Source organism: Schistocerca gregaria, chromosome 1 (genome assembly GCF_023897955.1).
Source record: "Schistocerca gregaria isolate iqSchGreg1 chromosome 1, iqSchGreg1.2, whole genome shotgun sequence".
In the NCBI taxonomy this organism is placed as follows: domain Eukaryota; kingdom Metazoa; phylum Arthropoda; class Insecta; order Orthoptera; family Acrididae; genus Schistocerca; species Schistocerca gregaria.
The window spans coordinates 310,474,582-310,497,190 of record NC_064920.1 but is presented as its reverse complement, the minus strand read 5'-3'; the positions used below and the strand labels follow the sequence as shown (position 1 = coordinate 310,497,190).

General features: G+C 41.8%; 1 protein-coding gene across 2 annotated transcripts in view; it reads right to left on the bottom strand.

Annotated features, from left to right (window-relative positions):
* LOC126343123 (serine proteinase stubble) overlaps nt 1–22,609 on the bottom strand; it is a 746,947-nt gene that overhangs the window by 649,120 nt on the left and 75,218 nt on the right. The gene's annotated exons all lie outside the window — the stretch shown is intronic.

Here is a 22,609-nt window from a genome sequence, read left to right as displayed (position 1 = left end):
TTTTGTAAGCAATTAAAGGTCTTTACGTGGATAGTCGGGCAGCAGTTAGAATTGACGGTAAATTGAGTTCATGGTTCAGAGTAGTTTCAGGGGCAAGACAAGGCTACAACCTGTCTCCACTGTTGTTCATATTATTTATGGATCATATGTTGAAAACAATAGACTGGCTGGGTGAGATTAAGATATGTAAACAAAAAATAAGGACTCTCGCATATGCGGATGACTTAGTTGTGATGGCAGATTCGATTGAAAGTTTGCAAAGTAATATTTCAGAGCTAGATCAGAAACGTAAGGACTATGGGATGAAGATTAGCATCTCCAAAACGAAAGTAATGTCAGTGGGAAAGAGATATAAACTGATTGAGTGCCAAATAGGAGGAACAAACTTAAAACAGGTACTTAGGATGCATATTCTCACAGGATGGGAACATAGTGAAAGAACTGGAAGCGAGGTGTAGCAAAGCTAATGCAGTGAGCGCTCAGCTACGATCTACTCTCTTCTGCAAGAAGGAAGTCAGTACCAAGATTATCTGTGCACCATTCAATCTTTCAGAAAAAAAATGTGTGTGAAATCTTATGAGACTTAACTGCTAAGGTCATCAGTCGCTAAGCTTGCACACTACTTAACCTAAATTATCCTAAGGAGAAACACACACACCCATGCCCGAGGGAGGACTCGAACCTCCGCCGGGACCAGCCGCACAGACCATGACTGCAACGCCTAAGACCTTTCGGCTAATCCCGCGAGGCGTTCAATCTTTCGACCAACTTTGTTGTATGGGAGCGAAAGCTGGGTGGATTCAGGTTACGGGTATGAAAGTAGCTAGGATGATTGCAGGTACAAGTAGATGCGAACAAAGGTAGGAGGGTGTCCACAATGAGGAAATCAAAGAAAAATTGGGACTGAACTCTACAGATGTAGCAGTCAGGGCAATCAGGCTTAGATGGTGGGGTCATGTTACACGCATGGCAGAAGCAAGGTTACCCAAAAGACTCATGGGTTCAGCAGTAGAGGGTAGGAGGAGTCGGGGCAGACCAAGGAGAAGGTACCTGGACTCGGTTAAGAAAGATTTTGAAGTAATAGGCTTAACATCAGAAGAGGCACCAATGTTAGCACTGAATAGAGGATCGTGGAGGAATTTTATAAGGGGGACTCTGCTCCAGACTGAACGCTGAAAGGCATAATCAGTCTTAAATGATGATGATGAGGATGATACAAGAAAGGAACATTTGCATGATTAAAAGAACAACGAAGTACATTGTGCCAAACTGTGTGACCAGGTAACAAAGTTGCTGCAAGCTTAAAAAAGGAGTAATTAATAGTGTAGCCCTCTTTGACAATTTCAAAATATTATTTTTCTTTCTTTCGCTTAAAATGTGCTCTGGGATGTTTTTTTTTTTCATTGTACTGTGCTTCAGAAACTATGTTATCGAGTTACATGGCCATTTGTGAGAAAGCGCCCCCGAAAACGATTCGCAGAGGGAAAAAAATAGTGAACATTGCAGCATGTGGTTTTAACAACGGCCTAAATAATGAACGCGTTCGAGCTTGAGCTCAGACCACCCTGTTACAAATTATGTGAACACCCGGATGAAAAGCGTATCGAGCGGGCAGAGCAGCGGATGGCAAAAGCTGCCAAAGAGGCCCGTAGGACGATCATCATCACGAAGGAGACGGAGGAGGACCTCCTTTGGGATTGGAAGGATTGCTGCATGATACAGGGATCGCTGACTAGAGGTATTTTAACTTAACTACATATCATGTAACCGAAAATTCTAAACGTGTTTCTCTCGAAAACATATTTTTCAAATTGTGGAAAACATGACTTGATAATGGTACACACGATTTTGATCGGACTTTGATTCCGACACTCTGAATTGAAATCGCTATGACCGTACATAACCGTTTTGTGATATCTTCAAAAATCTGATTTTGGTGCACGCGTTTGTCTTGGTTTTGCGGGCGAAGAAAGTGACATTTGTTTCACCATTTTGGTATAGTTAATATTTTTTAATTATCCTATTTATGACGACTGAAAATTTATTGAAAACCACTAATAAAAATTATTTCGTTGCTGGTTCAATAGGAGAGTTTCGGGAATTCTCTCGATGATTAATGTTCCGGCTGCAACGGTTCCTGCCACCTGGCACAGCGGTTACAGGGAGCGTGCGAGGTGCACACAAAAATGATTTCTTCTTTTTTGTTTTTGATGTCCTAATACACGATATATATATTGCATACATTTCTGGTGTTATAACATAAAAAACTAAATGAGGATAAAATTAATCGTGTCTTTTTCGAATGATCCGTCCTAGCTCTGCGTTGAGGGATTTAGAGAAGACCTTGGGAAACATTAATCCTGAAGTTGTCTGGAATGTCATTCTACTGTCTCAAGTACAGATGTAGAGTACAATAAATCCTTGTACTCAAACATATATGCTTCCAAAAATCTTACAGCTAAAAGAGTAAAACTTGAGACTATTATGTTCAACGTAATGCTTGATAGTTTGTGCAATTTTTGTTTGAAAATGCACATAGTCATACATTTGGTAAGGATTTGAATTTTTAATTATCATTTCTTCCATAATGTACCTTTTCTCGTAAACTAATCAAGCAATAAAACTTGAATTTCGCTGTTTACATTTGACTGGAATTTCGCTGTTTAAATTTGCATGAGAGGCTAATAAAACGTATGGAACAGACTTTTGCTGAAGGTCATAGTTGCTTTGAAATTAATTTGACAGTTTTGTGTTACCCAAGACTCATCTATTTTTCTCAAATTTTAAAGGAGAACTTTTCTCAGAGAAAAGATAACGGAGAAGTTCCGCACAGGATCATTCACTACGTAATTCTTAAGAACTATGCCAGATTTCAGGATGTTAGCTATTGGAGTTTCTGAAAAAAGGTACATTATAGCTCAAAATTAAGTCAGTTTACAGCAGTTCACATTTAAAGTTTTTTTAAGTTTTTGACAATATTGCTATACCTCTAGCGACTAATGCTGTTCACATCCATAATCTCTTCCTCGTCTTCCTGGAATAATATCTTCCTCTTTCTCCTTCGCCTATCCAACTTCTGCATTTTTCCTTCTGCTGCCTGAGCTTTGTCCAGTCACGCTTCATCAGTGCTTCTCAATGTCTTCCGTGTGAACGCACCTTTGTTGGAAACCTAATCTCTGCAGGCACTTAATCCTACCTAAATTTCTACTATTGAACACTAGACAGGCGTCACATTGAACTACCTTCGCCACAATTGAGGACAAAAATACTATTTTTGGACAACGCATCCATATAAGGTGAGTGTCGTTCTTATTTGTATTACGTGTTTTCCCATGTACACATTCTTTCAGCACTAGGTACTTGAAAGTCGGTTTTATAAAATGTAAAACAGCAAGTGGAAAACCATGATTGTTGCTGTATGGCTTTCCACTGCCTTCTGCCTGAAGATATTTACACCACGATATGTCACAAGGGGAATGTTGAGGTTTACCATCAGTCGAAAGTTTTGAAACAATATTGCCCACACAGGTTGTTGCAATGTTATCACACTATGTAAGTTATCGTTGATAGCTTTCCCGGAATGTATTTACAAAGCTTAATTTCCTTTCTGTCATTCTGTTAACATTTCCCACCGGCTTTCCATCTTCTAATTTCTTTCCTTTCATTTCAATTTGAGAAGTCTACCTCTCATTCGCTTTTGAACAAGTCCCACACATTCCAGTATTTCAATTTTTGTTTCTGAGTCATAAGGATTCCTTTCCAAAACTGTCTTAAAAGCACTAGACTCTCCATCAGCTAGGTACTTCACATATCTAACGCCATATTGTTCAACTGGAATATTAGTTTCATCCCACCTGCGTCCATCCCACCATTTGACCCCTGATAATTCTTGCTGCACACATTCTCGTCTTCTTGCTGCCACCTTTCTTCTTCACTGCCATTATTCTTCTTTCTTCTGTCACACTGAGAGCAATCTTTGCTGATTACCTGTAAGTCTAAGATTATCCCTGTAGCCACACCAATAACAGACGATACACTAAGAAGTGATGTATGCCTCTCTTCATCCAGACTCCACACAAGAGACACATAGATCTACCTGTCTTCGCTACACAGTGTCTTTCTTCCCCTTTATTGTTAATACCTACAAGTTCCTCAACAGCTACTTTCATGTCCTCCGTGCACTCAACTTCAGGAGCATCGAGGAGTATTCTGTTATAATCAGTGAATTTAGTAACTGGTGCAGACCTTCTCTGCCTACACCTCATCTCACGGCGTAAAACAGTCTTGTTCGCCTCATAAATCTTCCCATGGAGAGTAGAAGTCTTGTTCTAACATCATACGTACAAACTGTTCACAAGATATGTATATTACAATACCAAATCTGTCACTATCATCAAACAGTCTTAGGCCCTTTGACCCAAAATTACCACGAGTACATGAAGAATTAATCATATGGAGAAGTATCTTTAATCTAAATCCACTGCAAAACTCGTCTTTGGTGCTGTACACAGCATCATCAATTTGTTCACTCATTTTCTTCTTAGATGAGGTCAGTGAATTTGTCGAAAGTTGTTCTTCACACTTAGGAGCAGCGTCTGTAACACTGGTATTTAAATTTCCTGTACTTTTTACTCTAGAAATTCGATATTTCCTCACTTTTTTGAGTATGCCTCAAGAGGGACGACCCATTTAGAGCAGAACAGGTTATTATATGCAAAATTAAAAACTGAAATTAGTTTGTAGCATATCCTATTCAAAAAAACCACATTGTAAATAAAGAAACAAGCAAAGATAATCTTTCTCACAGCCTTTTAGACTCATCTGCAGTTCGTTTCGACTGTGTGAACGAAAAATTAATGCACAAAACATTACTATCGTAGAGAAAGTTTGGATCACAGCATCGAAAGAAAGGTCGTGGCAGGTGCAGACGCCCACATCTGATCTTAACGACTACGCCAACTATTTTTAAGTAGAAGCTTTTTATTGTATTGAAATGCGGTTAACTACAATGATGTACACATGTCCATACAAAGCTTCATCTTTATCAACATATATTTCAAATTATTTACATTAAAGAAAGAATTAAAAAAATTAACAACTAAATAGTGTATATTTTGTATCCTCAAGAGTATATTTTTTGAAGAACATGAATTGGTTTTAACATCTCTGTGCACATTTTTTCTGTGCTGAATTGATATACTGCGTGAATTGGTTTCAGATATAAATTAGTGAAATGAAAAATGAGAATTGCAGCAATTGCTGCAGAGTATATGTTATGCTAAAATAAAAATTTCGCATGTAGTAGTAGAAAAAATAAACATGTGATACTTTTGTTAGTGAAATGAATGATTTGTTCAAATTCGTTGTAGATTAAAGTGATTATTCCCAATGTTTATTAAGTGAACTGTGCGCGAAATGAAATTAAGACATGAAATACATCACACATTATTTTCTTCGTCTTCGTGACAAAAATAGTCCAATATTACACAATACAATACCTCTGACTGCATTGCTTTCTGATACGTCGTCTGTTTCGTGTGTATTTTTACAAAAGACTGTTCTCAGTTGTCTTGTTATGTTTGGTGATGGTACCAGGTCGTTATACACTGAGGTAAGAGAAGTCACGAGATACGTCCTAATATCGTGTCGGACCTCCTCACCAGCTCGACGTGGCATGGACTCAGCAAGTCGCTAGAAGCCCCCTACAGAATTATTGCGCCATGCTGCCTCTATAGCCGTCCATAATTGAGGAAGTGTTGCCGGAGCAGGATGTTCTGCACGAACTGACCTCACGATTATGTACCATAAATTTTCGATTGGATTCATATCAGGCGATCTGTGTGGCCAAGTCATTCGCTCGAATTGCTTAAAATGTTCTTCAAAGGAATCGCGAACAACTGTGAGCCGGTGACACGATCTCGTTGTTCGGGAAGATGGAGTCCATGAATGGCTGCAAATAGTCTCTATGTAGCTTAACTGAACCATTTACAGTCAATAACCGGACTAGAGTACCCAGTCCATTCCACGTAAACACAGCCCACACATCGAGCCGCCACCAGTTTGCACAGCGCCTTGTTCACTACTTGAGTCCTTGGCTTCGGGGTATGCACCGCACTCGAACCCTACCATTAGCTCTAGCCAAACTAAATTGGGACTCACCTGATCAGGTCACAGTTTTCCAGTTGCAACCGATAGGGTTACCGGCCCAGGAGAGCCGCTGCAGACGATGTGCTCTGAGCAAAAGCATTCGTGTTGACCATAGTCCATTACCTCAAAATTTCACTGCGATGTCCTAACGGATACGTTCGTCGTACGCGCCACATTGTTTTCTGCAGTTATTTCACGCAGAGTTGCTCGTTTATTAGCACTGCCAACTTATCGTAAATGTCACTCTCCAATTTGCGCTGTAAAAAAAAAGAAAAATAGTTCCCGGTTTGGTCACAAGACACAAATCTGGCGCTGTGTAGCACCTCGTCGACGTCTCCGGTGCTTATATTGAAAAAATTTTGAAAGCGACTGTTAAAATATTATAAACGTTATGCCTTTCTCGTTTGTCTGAGCAAGTGAGATGGCGGTGTGGTTAGCACAGTGGACTCGTATTCGGGAGGACGACGGTTCAAACAGGCGTCTGGCTATTCTGATTCCGTGATTTCCTTAAATCGCTTCAGGTAAATGCCGGGATGGTTCCTTTGAAAGGGCACTGCCGACTTCCTTCCCCGTCCTTCTCTAATCTGTTGAGACCGATGACCTCGCTGTCTGGTCTCCTTCCCCAAAAAGAAACCCCCAACGACGGTTCAAACCGGCGTCTGGCCATTCTGATTTAGGTTTCCCGTGATTTCCCTAAATCGGTTCAGGCAAATTCCGGGATGTTTTCCTTGAAAGGGCGTGGCCAACTTCCTTCCCCATCCTTCCCTAATCCGATGGGACCGATGACCCCACAGTTTGGTCCCAATCAACCAACCAACCAATCATTTATTTGACCTATTGTGCCCTTGTCCGCCGGCCGCGGTGGCCGAGCGGTTCTAGGCGATTCAGTCCGTAACCGCACGACTGCTACGGTCGGAGGTTCGAATTCTGCCTCGGATGGATTTGTGTGATGTCCTTAGGTTAGTTAGGTTTAAGTAATTCTTAGTTCTAGGGGACTGATGACTTCAGATGTTAAGTCCCATTGTGCTCGGATTCATTTTCCCATGTCTCATTCCTAATCTGTCAGATAAAGAAACATTTGTGTAAGTCCATCTGGCATTCATATCGCCACATTTGCACCTGGTGGATAAAATTCGTTGTCATGCGATAGTTACAGGCCACGCTGGACCTGTGTGAGTGGCTGCACTTTAATTATAACCAGTCGTTGTTACTGATTTGAATGAGAACTCGTGATTTCCAGTTATTAGTTTGTCTAGAGAGTCACGAGCAATTAATTGCGCACTGACGGCTCGTATCTAGCTCTTAGAGGAGATCTGAGGCTACAGTCTTGCTGTGACAAAAATTCAATAAATTCCTGTTTCACCGCCCTTGTGCTTGACCGACAAGCCAAGCAAAGGCATTGTGTTTAGCGTCCGGGTAAAATGTTCAACCTGACTGCAAACTTAAGTAGCTTTTTTTCACATTATTTCGGTTCTCTTGATGATACAGCGGTTTTTTCTTCACCCAATGTCAACTCATTCGCCAGGATCGAGTAAAGTGGTGTTGCGGTAAGCCACTGAATTCACTGTATCCGTGTTCGAGAGGACGGCATTTAAAATCCTCATCCTGTCATCCAAGTTAAAGCGTGTGGCGAAAGCAAGGACGGTTTCTATGAAAAAGCACGGCCGTTTTTCTTCCCCGATCCGAAAATCTTCTCCATTTCTAATCACCTCGTCGACTGAGCGTTACGCCCACGTCTTGCATCCTTCTTTGGCTGGGGATGTGACGGGCTACAGTATCCTGTCGGAATGAACCTCCTCTTGATGATGGATGTCCGTATGTGGAAGGACAGGCTACAGCGTTGGCTCACGGCAGAGCTCGGTAAGAAAAGTTGAGCCACGTGGAGTCCCTGTCGGGCAGGCGTGGTCCGAGCAAGCGTACACGTGCTGCAGCCGAGGACTAATAACAGGTTCGGTGGCCTGCGCGCTGCTCACGCTCACACGCGGACGTGCCTAAGCGGGAGGAAAAGGTGCGCAGGGAAAGGAGCGAGGAGAGAGCGCCGGCTCTGCTGCCTCACCACGGCAGCCATTACCTTGTCAAATATTTGGACACTATGCGAAGCTACCGTTGCGCCACGCCACGCACCGGTGACGCGGCTATTGAAACAATGTAGACACGAAACCACCGGACGTGGCATTCCTACCCTTGGAAAAATTTAGAGGACTCTTTAAAAATGGCTTCTCTTGTACGCTCCATGTAGTCAACACCATACTATACAAGTGGCACATCTGATAACTGAATACATATATATATATATATATATATATATATATATATATATATATATATATATATATATATATATATATCACTATTACACAAGCTCTCCGTCGAAATACATTAAATTCTACTAGGGATAGTAATAAAGTGCTAATTTTCTCTTCGTAAAAATAAAGTTACGTAATTAGTGGTTCGTTTACAGGTACACTTACGCGGTTCTGGTATTAGTTTAAATCCTCTCACTACAGTAACGAAGCACGCCGCTAGAGGAGCGAGAACAAAGTATCATTTCACAAACTGCGACATGGTTGCGAATAGAACAGTGATCTAGATAGTGCAGAATAAATTTCTCTTATTCCAGTCTATGATCACAAAATTGTCAGGTCCTTAAACTACCGGATTCTGTCAGCGATGACTATCTTCGGAAATCATCTCGCGCTTACTAATGAGTCAAAAGGCTGTAAACTGAAGCCGCGAACCACCACGGAGGTCTGAAAATGGTCATCACTGGCCGAAACCGGACGTCTAAGGAGTTGACAGTATTGTGATCATGGATGGAAATAAAAGAAACAAACTATGATAGCATATCGCTTATTTACATCGGCCTGCACTATTTGGTTTGAACTCTTCCAGAGGTGCGCTATGCAAGTGTGGCAGTAAGATTTCATTATACACCAGCACTGCATACATGTACCAGCAAACGACCAATTAATTATGAAACATTATTTTTAGGAGGAGATAATTAGCGCTTACCGCTATCCCTCTTAACGCAGGCTACAATCTCTTTAAATGTCCATGATGACTCTGTATGTTGTATTTGTGATACGATGACAACGATAATCAGGTGAGTCCATCAGGTGGTATGGTATACAGTTCTGTGGCCCTTCCCAAATTTTGTCTGTAGAAACAGGAAAAGATTAAATAACAGTCACTCTGTTTTTTATTATTTAAAGTACAGTAAATTACAACGTTTAATTGCCTTCAACACAAATGCGAGTAATTGAAAGTATGGATCTCCTCTAGTTTTGCATGTGCTCTGGACTGTTTTGTAACTGAAGATATTTTATACAGCACCGCTCAGAGGAGGAAGTTGTAAGTACAAACATTTTGTTCTGGCTAGTCCAAGATGACTCTGACAGTATAAACTGGACGAAATCTCGAGAAGAATACTGATACAAAGAGAGACGAGTAATTAGCAACATCTATGAAAATAGAATGATAAAAACAACAGCGGTAAATCACAACGGTCTGAGGAATACTAATGCACTCTGTCCTCTCCTTATCAGTGCTTAATATATGTTTTCTGTTTATCTCATGAGAACATGCAAACTTCCGGCAAGATCAATAGGTCTCCGAGCAAGAATGAGAGGACAGTACCTATGTAACCTAGAATATATGAAATATACAATTAATTTGGCTTGATCGAATATTTATAAAGTTACGGCCGATTTCGATTGTTCCAGCAACTGTTTTCAGATCATTAAAATCTGTGAGTGGTGACTAAGTTCGTGCTTTCACTACGTGTGAGGTGTTACTCCCAATGACGATCTTTTAATGACGTTAAGATGTTTACTGCAGCAATCGAAGCCGGTCATCATTTTATAAATGTGCAATTAAAACTAAGATCGCGTACTCCACATATGCAACCATGTCAAGCCATATTGAATGAGCAACTCTTTTTTTATTGTAGAATATCTTAGATATCTGATAAAAACATGTTTTTCGTTCTCCCCGGCCACTACGTGAGTAACATACCTTACCCTAGACAATTACCGTGATGTCTTATTAAGCAGTTTGAAAGTAAGAAGCCAGTAACTAATGAAAAATTTGGCTCTTACGATGTAATGGACTTGTAAGCGATACTGCTAGGCTGGACACTCAAGGAAAGACGCTTTCTTGTTGCCTGCTTTTGTCCTATACCGCCATTTCATTAACCACCGAAGACTACGTCCTTCCCATCCGCTAAAGATGCAACAGTCTTATTGAAATTCATAACAGAATGCGGGAGCGCCTGGTTGAGCTCTTGACAATTGTGCGAATAATTAAGGTCTGGCATAACTGATGTGATCACAGGTTGCAGGAAGGCGACCGCAAAATGATGGTTGTGCATACGGCGTAATAAGATGTCGCGCAGAAGGAGCTGTCGGTGCTGCAGCCGTGTATCGCCTCTCCTAAGTGGCCCGCGCAGCCACTGGCTAATGAGGGGATCGCGGCTACCCGTTAACTGCTCTGCTACCGCACCAGACTCTCGCCTTCCTCTGCCTGGGAAAAGCAGGATGCACACCAACAGGCACATTCGCGTCTGCAGTTATGTCACTGTAAGCATTTAGTTCCCAGTGGAAAGTACGTGGCGAAAATAGGTCTTATCCCGGCGCACTGTGTTTTGTAGGTCAGTACTGCACTTTCGACATTTTTTTTCAAGTTAATGCAAATCATCCAACGTACATCGAATAAATCAGAGTTCCTAGATAACAGAACGCAGCATGTCATTCTCAATGGAGAGAAGTCTTCCGAAGTAAGAGATTTCAGATGTACCGCTGGGGAGTGTCGTAGGACCGTTGCTATTCACGATATACATAAATGACCTTGTGGATAACATCGGAAGTTCAATAAAGGCTTTTTGCGGAGGATGCTGTAGTATACCGAAAGGTTGTAACAATGGAAAATTGTAATGAAATGGAGGAGGATCTGCAACGAATTGACGCCTAGTGGAGGGAATGGCAATTGAATCTCAATGTAGACAAGTGTAATGTGCTGCGAATAGATAGAGAGAAAGATCCTTCATCATTTAGCTACAATTTAGCAGGTCAGCAACTGGAAGCAGTTAATTCCATAAATTATCTGGGAGTAGGCATTAGGAATCATGTAAAATGGAATGATCATATAAAGTTGATCGTCGGTAAAGTTGATGCCAGACTGAGATTCATTGGAAGAATCCTAAGGAAAAGCAATCCGAAAACAAAGGAAGTAGGTTACAGTACACTTGTTCGCCCACTGCTTAAATGTTGCTCACCAGTGTGGAATCCGTACGGATAGGGTTGATAGAGGAGATAGAGAAGATCCAACGGAGAGCAGCGCGCTTCCTTCCAGGATCGTTTAATAATCGCGAAAGCGTTACGGAGATGATAGATAAACTCCAGTGGAAGACTCTGCAGGAGAAATGCTCAGTAGCTCGGTACGGGCTTTTGTTGAAGTTTCGAGAACATACCTTCATCAAGGAATCAAGCAGTATATTGCTCCCTCCTACGTATATCTCGCGAAGAGGCCATGAGGATAAAATCAGAGAGATTAGAGCCCACACAGAAGCATAACGACAATCCTTCTTTCCACGAACAATACGAGACTGGAATAGAAGGGAGAACCGATAGAGGTACTCAAGGTACCCACCGCCACACACCGTCAGGTGGCTTGTGGAGTATGGATGTAGATGTAGAATCAGTTCCATTACTGAATTCGAGTGTGGAAAATTTGCAAATTACCCATCAAGGCAACTACAAACTCATGATAAATTCAAAACGTTTTCCAGGCATAAATTTCTTAGATGTGGGAGTAGGTGGGAATATAAGGGTGCCAGATCCAGATATTAAGGTGGAAATTTCAACAATTCTTATTTTAAATCCCTCGGTTTTACCTATTAAGAGAGAAATGAAATACAGTTCTTTTTCCTTTGCAGTCCGGTCTCATTTTATGTATTTCTCCACACAGAAGATCCACAAGACTGGCGCGCTATTCTCCAGCTATTGTTTCGCCCTTTATAAGGTATCTAGGCATACGAAATTTCTTTTTATGCCTAAAAACACTAGTCCTAATCTTCCCCATTAGATTAAATGTACTGGGTTCAAATGGCTCTAAGCACTATGGGACTTAACATCTGAGGTCATCAGTCCCCTAGAGTTAGAACTACGTAAACCTAAGGACATCACACACACCTATGCCTGAGGCTGGATTCGAAGAACCTGCGACCGTAATAGCCGCGATGTTTCGGGCTGAAGCCCCTACAACCGCTCGGTCACAGCGGCTGGCGTCCTTAGCAACAGACGCCTTATAAGCGCACACCATAATTCCGGTATTTTGATAGAGTATTCTTGTTTATTCGTCTGAACGAATTATAAGTCAACTTTAATAAACTGTGCAAACGAAATTATTTCGTAGATGATGTTGACGTCTGTCTTATGTATTCGTGCAACATGTACCGATGTGTCAAAAACACCAATTCAGTGATACAAACACCACCTTTCTGCAGTGTTGGAAGTCTTATATTTAAGTGTTGTACAGACTTTACTTTTTCTCTGAAACAACAACAAGGAGAGGCAAATATGCACTATGTGATCAAAAGCATCCGGACACCCCCAGAAACATACGTTTTTCAGATTAGGTGCATTGTGCTGCCACCTGCTGCCAGGTACTCCATATCAGCAACCTTAGTAGTCATTAATCATCGTGAGAGACCAAATGGGGCACTCCGTGGATCTCCCGGCTTCGAACGTAGTCAGGTGATTGTGTGTCACTTGCTTCATGCGTCTGTACGAGAGATTTCCACACTGCTAAACATCCCTAGGTCCACAGATTCCGATGTGATAGTGAAGTGGAAACGTGAAGGGACACGTACAGCAAAAAAGCGTACAGGCCGACCTCGTCTGTTGACTGACAGATTGCCGACAGTTGAAGAGGGTCGTAATGTCGAGAGCATCACACAGGAATTCCAAACTGCATCAGTATCCATTGCAAGTATTAACAGTTATGCGGGAGGGAGAAAACTTGGATTTCACGGTCGAGTGGCTGCTCATAAGCCACACATCACTCCGGTAAATGCCAAACGATGCGACTCTTGGTGTAAGGAGCGTAAACTCTGGGCGATTGAACTGTGGGAAAACGTCGTGTGGAGTGACGAATCACGGTACACAACATGGCGATCCGATAGCAGGATGTGGGTATGGCGAATGCCCGGTGAACGTCATCTGCCAGTGTGTGTAGTGCCAACAGTAAAATTCGGAACCGGTGGCATTATGGTGCGGTCGTGTTTTTCATGGAGGGGACTTGCACCGCTTCTGTTTTGCGTGGCACTATCACAGCACAGGCCTACATTGATGTTTTAAGCACCTTCTTCCTTTCCACTGTTGAAGAGCAATTCGGGGATGGCGATTGCATCTTTCAACACGATCGAACAACTATTCATAATGCACGGCCTGTGACTGAGTGGTTACATCCCTGTAATGGACTGGCCTGCACAAAGTCCTGGCCTGAATGCTATAGAACACCTCTGTGATGTTTTGGAACACCGATTTCGTGCCAGACCTCGCCGACCGACATCGATACCTCTCCTCATTGCAGCACTGCGTGAAGAATGGGCTGGCATTCCCCAAGAAACCTTCCTGCACCTGAATGATCGTATGCCTGCGGGAGTGGAAGCTGTCATCAAGACCATATTGAATTCCAGCCTTACCGATGGAGGGTGCCACGAACTTGAGAGTCATTTTCAGCCAGGTGTCCGGATACTTTTGATCATATAGTGTACTTTCTCTTTTTATGGTGTACGCAGTGCTCTGTTTAGAATCTCTAGCAATGAGTTAAGCGAAAGGATATATTCCGTCAACGGACGTAACGAGAGAGTTTTCACTAGCCGTGAACGTACATTTTGAAACACACTTCATCGTCAGACTTGTAGCCAACTAAAAATAGAAGTTTAATACGATACTGAAGAGATGTTTCATCGCATACTGCGTAACAGTATAGATATTTCTGACAACTGTCAGCTGTACGAATTCAGTTATGTTCTCAGTTTTGAGACAGTTGACAGAATTTATCATTTTGTACTACAAAAAGTGGCCACCGTTATCTGTCAGTCGTATAGATTGTTTGCGCAATGATGGAACGAATTGCCAGGGATGTTGAAGGAAGACGTATGAAATATTTTGTACCAAGGAAGAATGGTCCAGGGCAACTGAGTCCAAAGTTCGAAAATTAGAACGTTTCGATTTTACTATTGGTCTAGCGGCGATGATATAAACACAAGTAGACACATCTTTGTAATAACTTATGCATCTGCACAAATAGCACAGGATACTACATTCACAACAGCGGGTTTTCAAACGGTTCCAAGTCAATATAGCAAGAAATCTATCAGATCAGGGTAAAGAACACATTAGTTTGTTAGATCACATAAATAATCTGATTTGATCCATCAGAAATGATTGTGAAGGCCTGCAACTTTTGAAAACTTTGTTTATAAATAACTTTTCAGCTACGAGTTGCGATTTACATTTATTTATATTTGCTATACCATTTTCGTTTTTGATGTGTGACGGTCTGCATTGTTCTGTTGCCTTTACTGCAGTGTTTACACACTTCAGTAAAGGCGCAATTTTTAGTAGATCTTTATACATAGTTAATGGCGGAATTTTGTAGATCTTGTATTTAAAGGTTTTTTGCGGTCCATTTATGCAGTCTCACACATGTTAAACGTCATACACAATTTCCTGTGCAATGTGTACATCGAGAATGACGAACTTACATAAACAGTTACGGATATGTTTTTAGACGTAGTTAACAGAGATGATGCTGTAGGCCTTCCACACACATTGTTAAGTTAAATACACTCTGTACAAAAGTATGTCATACTAGGTGTAAGACCTATAGCGTCATCTCAGTTAACTACATCTAAAAACATATTTTTAACTGTTCATTTACGTAAGTGTGTTATTTTCGATGCATCACAAGATGCGACATGGTCGCTAATAGAACGGTGATGCAGATAATGCAGAGTAAATTTCTTTTATTTCCGCCAGTTAGGTCCTTAGACATACTGTTTTGGTCAGCGATTATTATCTGCAGATCTGTTTAAAACATGTTCAAATATAATGAAACCTTAGAGGCACACATTTTGTGTGGACAGCGATTACTATCTGCAGATCTGTTTTAAAGCATGTTCAAATATAATGAAACCTTAGAGGCACACATTTTGTGTGTATCTTTTGACGATGCGCAGTTCGAAGGATGTGACTTTATTAATCTTTACTGGAAACTTGGCAATGCAAACACTTCAAATATCTGTCTATGCATTTGTAGAAATGGAAGTGGCATGTCGATTTCTTTTCCCAGTATTACTTTATGTATCATCGTTCAAGTATGTAACTGTGTAATGAAAAGATTTGCAGATTAATTGTGATTTATATTAGTGTTTCACAGTCACTGTGGAGAAAAATGAGAACACGATAAGACGTAGAAGTACTTTTGTGTCCTACCAATCGTTGAAACGTGATAAGCTGGGCACATATGCAGATACCTCTGACGCCCCTATTTCGCAGACGTTGCTAATGTAAGAGAATGATTTCTACCTCTGTTGGATAAGAGTTGGCGAATGGAGTGTCTGTGGCAAAGTAAGATAATATCTTCCGCGGTATTCGCATCAAATGGTTTAGAGAAATCGTGAGAAATTTAAATTGACGTGGTCGAATGGGGACTTGCACCCTACTGCTGCAGGGTAAGAGATCAGTTTGTGGAAGCAGTACTGCTCGGTTCACGAGGGATCTAGCCTTGGCGTCTAGGCGCTTTCCGCGGCGCACACTGCGAGACTCGGGCGTCGGCGGCCGGCGCAGCGCCTCGCGGCGGCCCAACACCCACTGCCCCACATCAGCTTCAGGCTCTACTTGCGCCCCTGTGTAAACAACTCACCGTCTCGCCGTCACGCTCCACGGACATCCGTAATTGCGAGTATTCGCTACAGTCCCATCCACAGTTCCAACCGCAGCGAAACGGCGCAAGAAAACGGAATCCTCTCGCGATACGTTCCTCTCCACAGACGCCTTCCGTTCCAGACGCAGCATGCCAACGACTACCACGTTCTTACGCACACAGTTTTGAGATTTTTCCATTGGTCACCGGCCGCTAGGCCTTCGTCTTTTATCTCGTTTTTCACTTTCTAAATGGCTCTGAGCACTTTGAGACTTAACATATGTGGTCATCAGTCCCCTAGAACTTAGAACTACTTAAACCTAACTAACCTAAGGACATCACACACATCCATGCCCGAGGCAGGATTCGAACCTGCGACCGTAGCAGTCTCGCGGCCCCGGACTGAGCGCCTAGAACCGCGAGATCACCGCGGCCGGCTTTCACTTCCTGCTGCTGTATTATGAAAAAAAGGGGGAAAAAAGTGCAATTGGTTCTTTGTCAGTTTCAGTGTTCTCTCCATCACGCCGTAAAATATAGTATTACAGCATAGTGTTTTAGATTTTCAGTGTTAAGAAACTTTTCACTTCTCTGAGAGACACTGGCTCTTGTTTTGAAACTAAGCAACTCAGTCTTTCCATTTCTTGAATTTTACAAGCTGTTTTCTGATTATTCGCCAGTTTGCTCACCAGCTATTTAAAGATCTTTTATTAGCTAATGTTTAGAAGCGCACATTCCTTACAGTGTACACCTCCGTAGCTGAGCGCCCTGCGCTTTGTTATGCGGAAGACCTGGGGTCTATTCCAGGTACTGGCACGGATTTTTCCGTAGTAGGATGACCGGGACAGGGTGCACTGAGCCTCGCGAGGCCAATTGAGGAGCTTTAAAGTCTGGAAAGTTGATAATGCACGTTATCCAATGTTCGTCCATACTGCATCAAAATGGAAATGAAATGAGCATATGGCATCGTTGGCCAGGAAGTTCGGGGAAGTTCGGCCGTCAAGTGCAATTCTTATTGCATTCGACGCCACATTGGACGACTCGCGTGCCGGAGTGAGGATGAAATGTTGAAGACGATACAACACCCAGTCCACGAGCGGAGAAAATCTCCAACCCGGCCGGGAATCGAACCCGACCCCTCTTGTAAGGGAGGCAAGCACGGTATCACCCAGCTAAGCAGGCGGACTGCATGAAAATGATTTCATATGCCCGACCATGTTAACCCGGTAACACACCTACCGACTAGCAGCAATTATACACCCCCTGTCTCGCGGGAGAAACGCGTGTGGCGCTCTCGACCGAGGAAAAATGCTGCCAAGTGGTTACTTGCTTTTTGTTAAGTTTCTGGTTTATCACTAGAGAGGTTTAAATTTTAAGAAGGGCAGCACGTTTTGTATTATCGCGAAATGTGGGAGAGAGTGTCACTGAAATGATACAGGGTATGGGCTGGAAATCATTAAAAGAAAGGCGTATTCCGTTGCGACGGAATCTTCTCACGAAATTCCAACTTTCTCCTTCGAATGCGAAAATATGTTGTTGACACTGACCTACATAGGGAGAAACGATCACCACGATAAAATAAGGGAAATTAGAGATCGTACGGAAAGATATTTGTGTTCGTTCTTTCCGCGCCCTATACGAGTTTGGAATAAAAGATAATTGTTCAGGTGGTTCGATAAACCCTCTGCCAGGCACTTAAATGTGATTTGCAGAGTATCCTTGTAGATGTAGATGTAGATATGTTTATAAACCTGTTAAAAACTCATGTTCTAAACATATTTGCATTTAATTTCGTGAGTACCTATTTGCAGTTCTTTCTCCCCCCGTACATTAAGCTTCTTTCCTTACCTTTCCTTTCATTTCTATGTTTTCTTCATTTCCCTGTAAGTGGTGGCCAGTGAATTCCACACCACGCTGATGTTTTAAATAAGGTGGCTCGTGAATGATGGCACAACTTTCTGAATGTTGCAGCAGGTACAGAAAAAATAACTATGTACTCCAGTATACGTGAGACATAGACCCAAAAGAAACACAACAGCAACCAATTCCTCTATAGTTACGCTATGCAGGGAAGGAATTTTTTTTAAGTTCGTTAAGAAAGAAATGGTAAGTACGTATGAAGATACGTCTTGTACAAATAACAATGCCCGTAACAAATAATTGCCTTGAACAAGTTGCAGAAATTATCCACTTGGCCCGTGTAACACAATGCTGGCAAATGGCAATTAATAACTAATTACCATCTGTTTCACTGACGAAGTGATCAATTTTCTAGCAACTAAAAAGAATGCACTACAGTTTGGAATTAAATATTTTGCTCCAAGCCGTATACTATCAGCAAAATTTCTGAAGCTACGGATGAACCAAAATCCCAACCGTATCTTTTCTCCTCTCGGATGTAGTCTCTCAGTTCCATGGGAGAATTTCTGCAAATTTCGGAAGGAAAAGCGAGGAGCCCAGGAAAAGCTGGAGCTATATTTGATTAGCTGTTGCCGTCTTTCTCTTTCCTGGTGTTTAGTGCGCCGTGCTGGGTCCACTGTTGCACGATCTGTCGCCGTCCGGTGAAGGGAAGTCGTGTGTACCACATGTCTGAGAAGGGTGCAAACTTTGTTCAGTGTGACATCAAATTTTAACTATTTATGTATCGAATTATTTGAGATGGAGATTGGGGATCCACCCATATTTTGTCCAAATGAGCGTGGAGAAACGCCGGCAAAACGCCTCGCGGATTCTGTTCACGTGTCAACCATCCATCCGTCTAGCCATGTAATGCGCTGTGAGTTAAACTGTTCGAGCATCTCATGTGATTAGCTATTTTTAATTTGTCGTAATTATATAGCGTGATGGTATCTTAATGCACTTATATCCGATCAAGAACCTTATCCTTGTTTGTCCAACATATCTTGCATCGCACGATGTGCTCAGCTGTCTGCTGTACAGGCGATTCCCAAAACTTACTCTTCCACTTTGGGCACCACTTGATGTTCCATTCGTTTCCAGGCCAGTACTAAAGAATAAGTCGCACTACCGTCTACACGGTAGTGCAGGTACCTTAGTCTTTCTTAGAATCCTCACAAGAACACTCGACTTCTTTCTACTGATATCACATGTTCGTTCCATTTTGTACCATATTAATGTGGCATGTCCCAGACGTTTACCCGAATCTAACCTCATACTATCGGAGTCTTCTTTCTTATTTTTCTTGCTTTTACCTGCAAATTTTAGAAAAAACTGTCAGAACACGGTACGACACTCTTAATTGTGTGAATTGATTCGATGATGATCTAATAAAATCCACAGTTGATTAATGAGATACTCGTATTGGAATCACTAGCGAGGCAAAAGCGATTACTTGTGAAACCGCTGATGTTGATCGGCTCTCACCTCAGGAGACGGTCAGTTGCGTGGAACACTCGGGCCCTAAGTAAAGATGGCACACTAATGGGATTGTACGCCCGCTTGGAGCTAATGGCGACAGATAAACAAAGAAACACTTTCCTGCGCGGGAACAAATACTCGGCAAGAAACGCCGCCATTACGACGAGAATTCAGTTCTCCAGGACAGGCCGCGGCGGGCCGTAATACCAGGGAAAGGAAAGGGCTGGCCTTCAGTAAACAGGTTGTCTCGCGGCGAGGTGCGGAGCGCGATGCGCCCAGATTGGGAAGGGGTGGGGGGGAGGAGGAGGGGGAGGAGGGGGGCGCAATTGAAATGAAAAACAACGACCACTTAGCGCATAACTGGAGGCGCCCACCAGCCACCAGCGCCGGGCGCGCGCCGATATCCGTTACGCTGCTGATTACAGCCATCAACTCGGCGGGCCCTCTCCGCTGCCGCCTCGCCATTGTTTATCGCTTCGGCGTCCTCTAGCGCCACGTCTCCAACTCTGCTCTAACAAGGGGAACGCCTTAGGCGTGGCCAACGCATTCCGCTCATATTTAGCAAGTCACTTGTGTACAATCTAAAACGAAAGAATATACAAAATTTTGTCACTATTCCTTCCCGTCTTTTGAGAAAGACACCCCTAAAGTTCATGACACCCAAGTGACTCCAACTTGACGTGATCGATTTCCTGACTGACTGATTCATCAGCGTCGGGCCCAAACTGCTAAGGATAGAAACTTGAGAGAGGGTATGTTTGTGGATAGGGTCCGCCTTTAGCAAAACATAATTTTGTTTTTTAACCCAAACATCTTTCACTGCAGTTGTAGCATCTTCAGTGGGCTTTTATTTTTCATCTGTTAAAGATAAAGAGTGTTTTTTGCTGTTTGTATACATATTTTTTAAAAAATATTAATTACAGATATTTGAAAAAACACATAAATTATGAATTCATGCCTTTTTAGCACATGGTGTGGTTTTTCTGATGTGTTTCTACAGTGACCGTTTTGTTCCACAGTTTGTCATCTGCAACCACTTATACCTCATTGTACATAAATAGTTCAAGCCAAAATTACGATTTGAAAACTTGTTATTTCTATGCCTGAAATTATTTAATTCTATGTGTGTGTGTGTGTGTTTGTGTGTGTGTGTGTCTATTTAAATAATGTTTCACTTAAATTTTATTTTTATTCATCTTCATCACTGTCAAACATTATATATTGAGTTGCCACTGTCACTGTTACACTGTTTACCAGCTGTAAAAACAAACACGGTGGACAGTGGAAAAGTTGAAGGTGTTCCTGGCTATTGTTCTGAATCTTTCAGAGGAATCTGTGTGTGTGTGTGTGTGTGTGTGTGTGTGTGTGTGTGTGTGTGTGTGAGAGAGAGAGAGAGAGAGAGAGAGAGATGGGTGACAGTAGATTTTAGAGAGAGAGAGAGAGAGAGAGAGAGAGAGAGAGAGAGTGGCAGTAGGTCTTAGTATTTTTTTGTGTGTGTGGGGGGTGCTAGGGAGGGGTGTCACAGCTCTATAGGTTGGTCTTGTCTAATAATTCTTTGAAGGCAGAGAACGAGTGGGCCCTATCCAAAAACATACGTATTGTTAAAGCAAACACGGAAGAAAAGAGCTTCAACCCCAAAGATGGTTATTCAGAGAGGGTGTTGATCGTCTACAATAGACATTGTTTAAGAAGGAATTTTTCGAAATGCACCCGCTAGGGATGAAATACGTGATGAAAGAGTTTTTGAAATTATGTCACTATGAACGCAGTTTTGAAGCTAGAATACGAAATTTGGTATTTGGTTCCATGGTCAGAAATAAAGAAACACTTGTTTCAGCAGTTTTGTAAATTCAACACCTGTAGGGATGAAATAATGGACGCAAGGTTTTCTGAAAATAAATCTTCGTTAAAGAAGTGCAAAAGCATTTTTAAAGACACATCTATGAAAATTGCTGTTTGATTTTTCAGTTACAAACAAAAAAATACATATTTCATTGCTTTTAGGCAATTTAACCCATAAAAGAGGGACGAAAATGTTTATGAAACTATTTCATTACGAAAGAATTTTAAAGCTGAATGTAAGAAAATTTGTAATTGGCTTCTTGGTTTGATTTCAAAAAAGTGTTTCAGAAAAAAGTGTTTCACTGTTTTTAGAAATTCAATCCCTAAGGGAGTAAAATAGGGGACGAAATTTTTCATCGAAATATTGCATTATGAAAGCATTTTAAAAAACCAAATCTCTTAAAATTTGTATTTGTCTTCTAGTTAGACATTAAAAATAATCTGCTTTAGTGTTTTTTGGAAATTCAACACCTGAGTAGATGAAATAGTGGGTGAAAAATATTTGAAAACGTTTAATTAGATTAAAAGTTATTTAAATGTAAATCTTTGAACATTAGTTCTAAAGAAATAGATGTCAAGGGATGAAAGTTTTTATGGAAATATCAGCGCACGAACTCGAAGGCAGCAACAACAACGACCGCAGACTCCAGCTACCAGAATTGATTTTTCGTCAGAAGAACATTCGGCAATGACGACGCTTCTATGGCCTTAAATAGCGTCAAAACTTTAGATGATGTTGCAGTCTGTGAATAACATAAAAATTCGATTACAGAAAAAAATTCTATGCGGGCCATATGGTCTAGGCGAGCAAACCAGCGGGTGCTATACCTAGTCATATATAGGATCCGAAAACACATATTTTGCTAGAAAACTAACTTTCAAGACTGTCGCTTATATATCCTCAAGGTAAATTCTGTTCAACAAAAGCACCACCCGCGCGACCTGTACGGTCGCAGGTTCGAATCCTGCCTCGGGCATGGATGTGTGTGATGTCCTTAGGTTAGTTAGGTTTAAGTAGTTCTGCGTTCTCGGGGACTAATGACTACAGATGTTAAGTCCCATAGTGCTCAGAGCCATTTGAACCATTTTTTTGAAAGCACCGCTGCCGTAGCATGCGAGGCATTTCGCTGGAGAGGGGAGAACCCGTCTTCGATTACCCAATTAATCCTGCATCTTTTTTTTTTTTAGTTTGTAATTTTTCCGCCAGTAATAATGACCAGATAGGCAAATAAATGTCTCAAACTACTTGGAAGAGCAAAGAATTAAAATCTGAAGCCTTCTTGTATGAAAATAATTCCGGGTACGACTGTTGCGA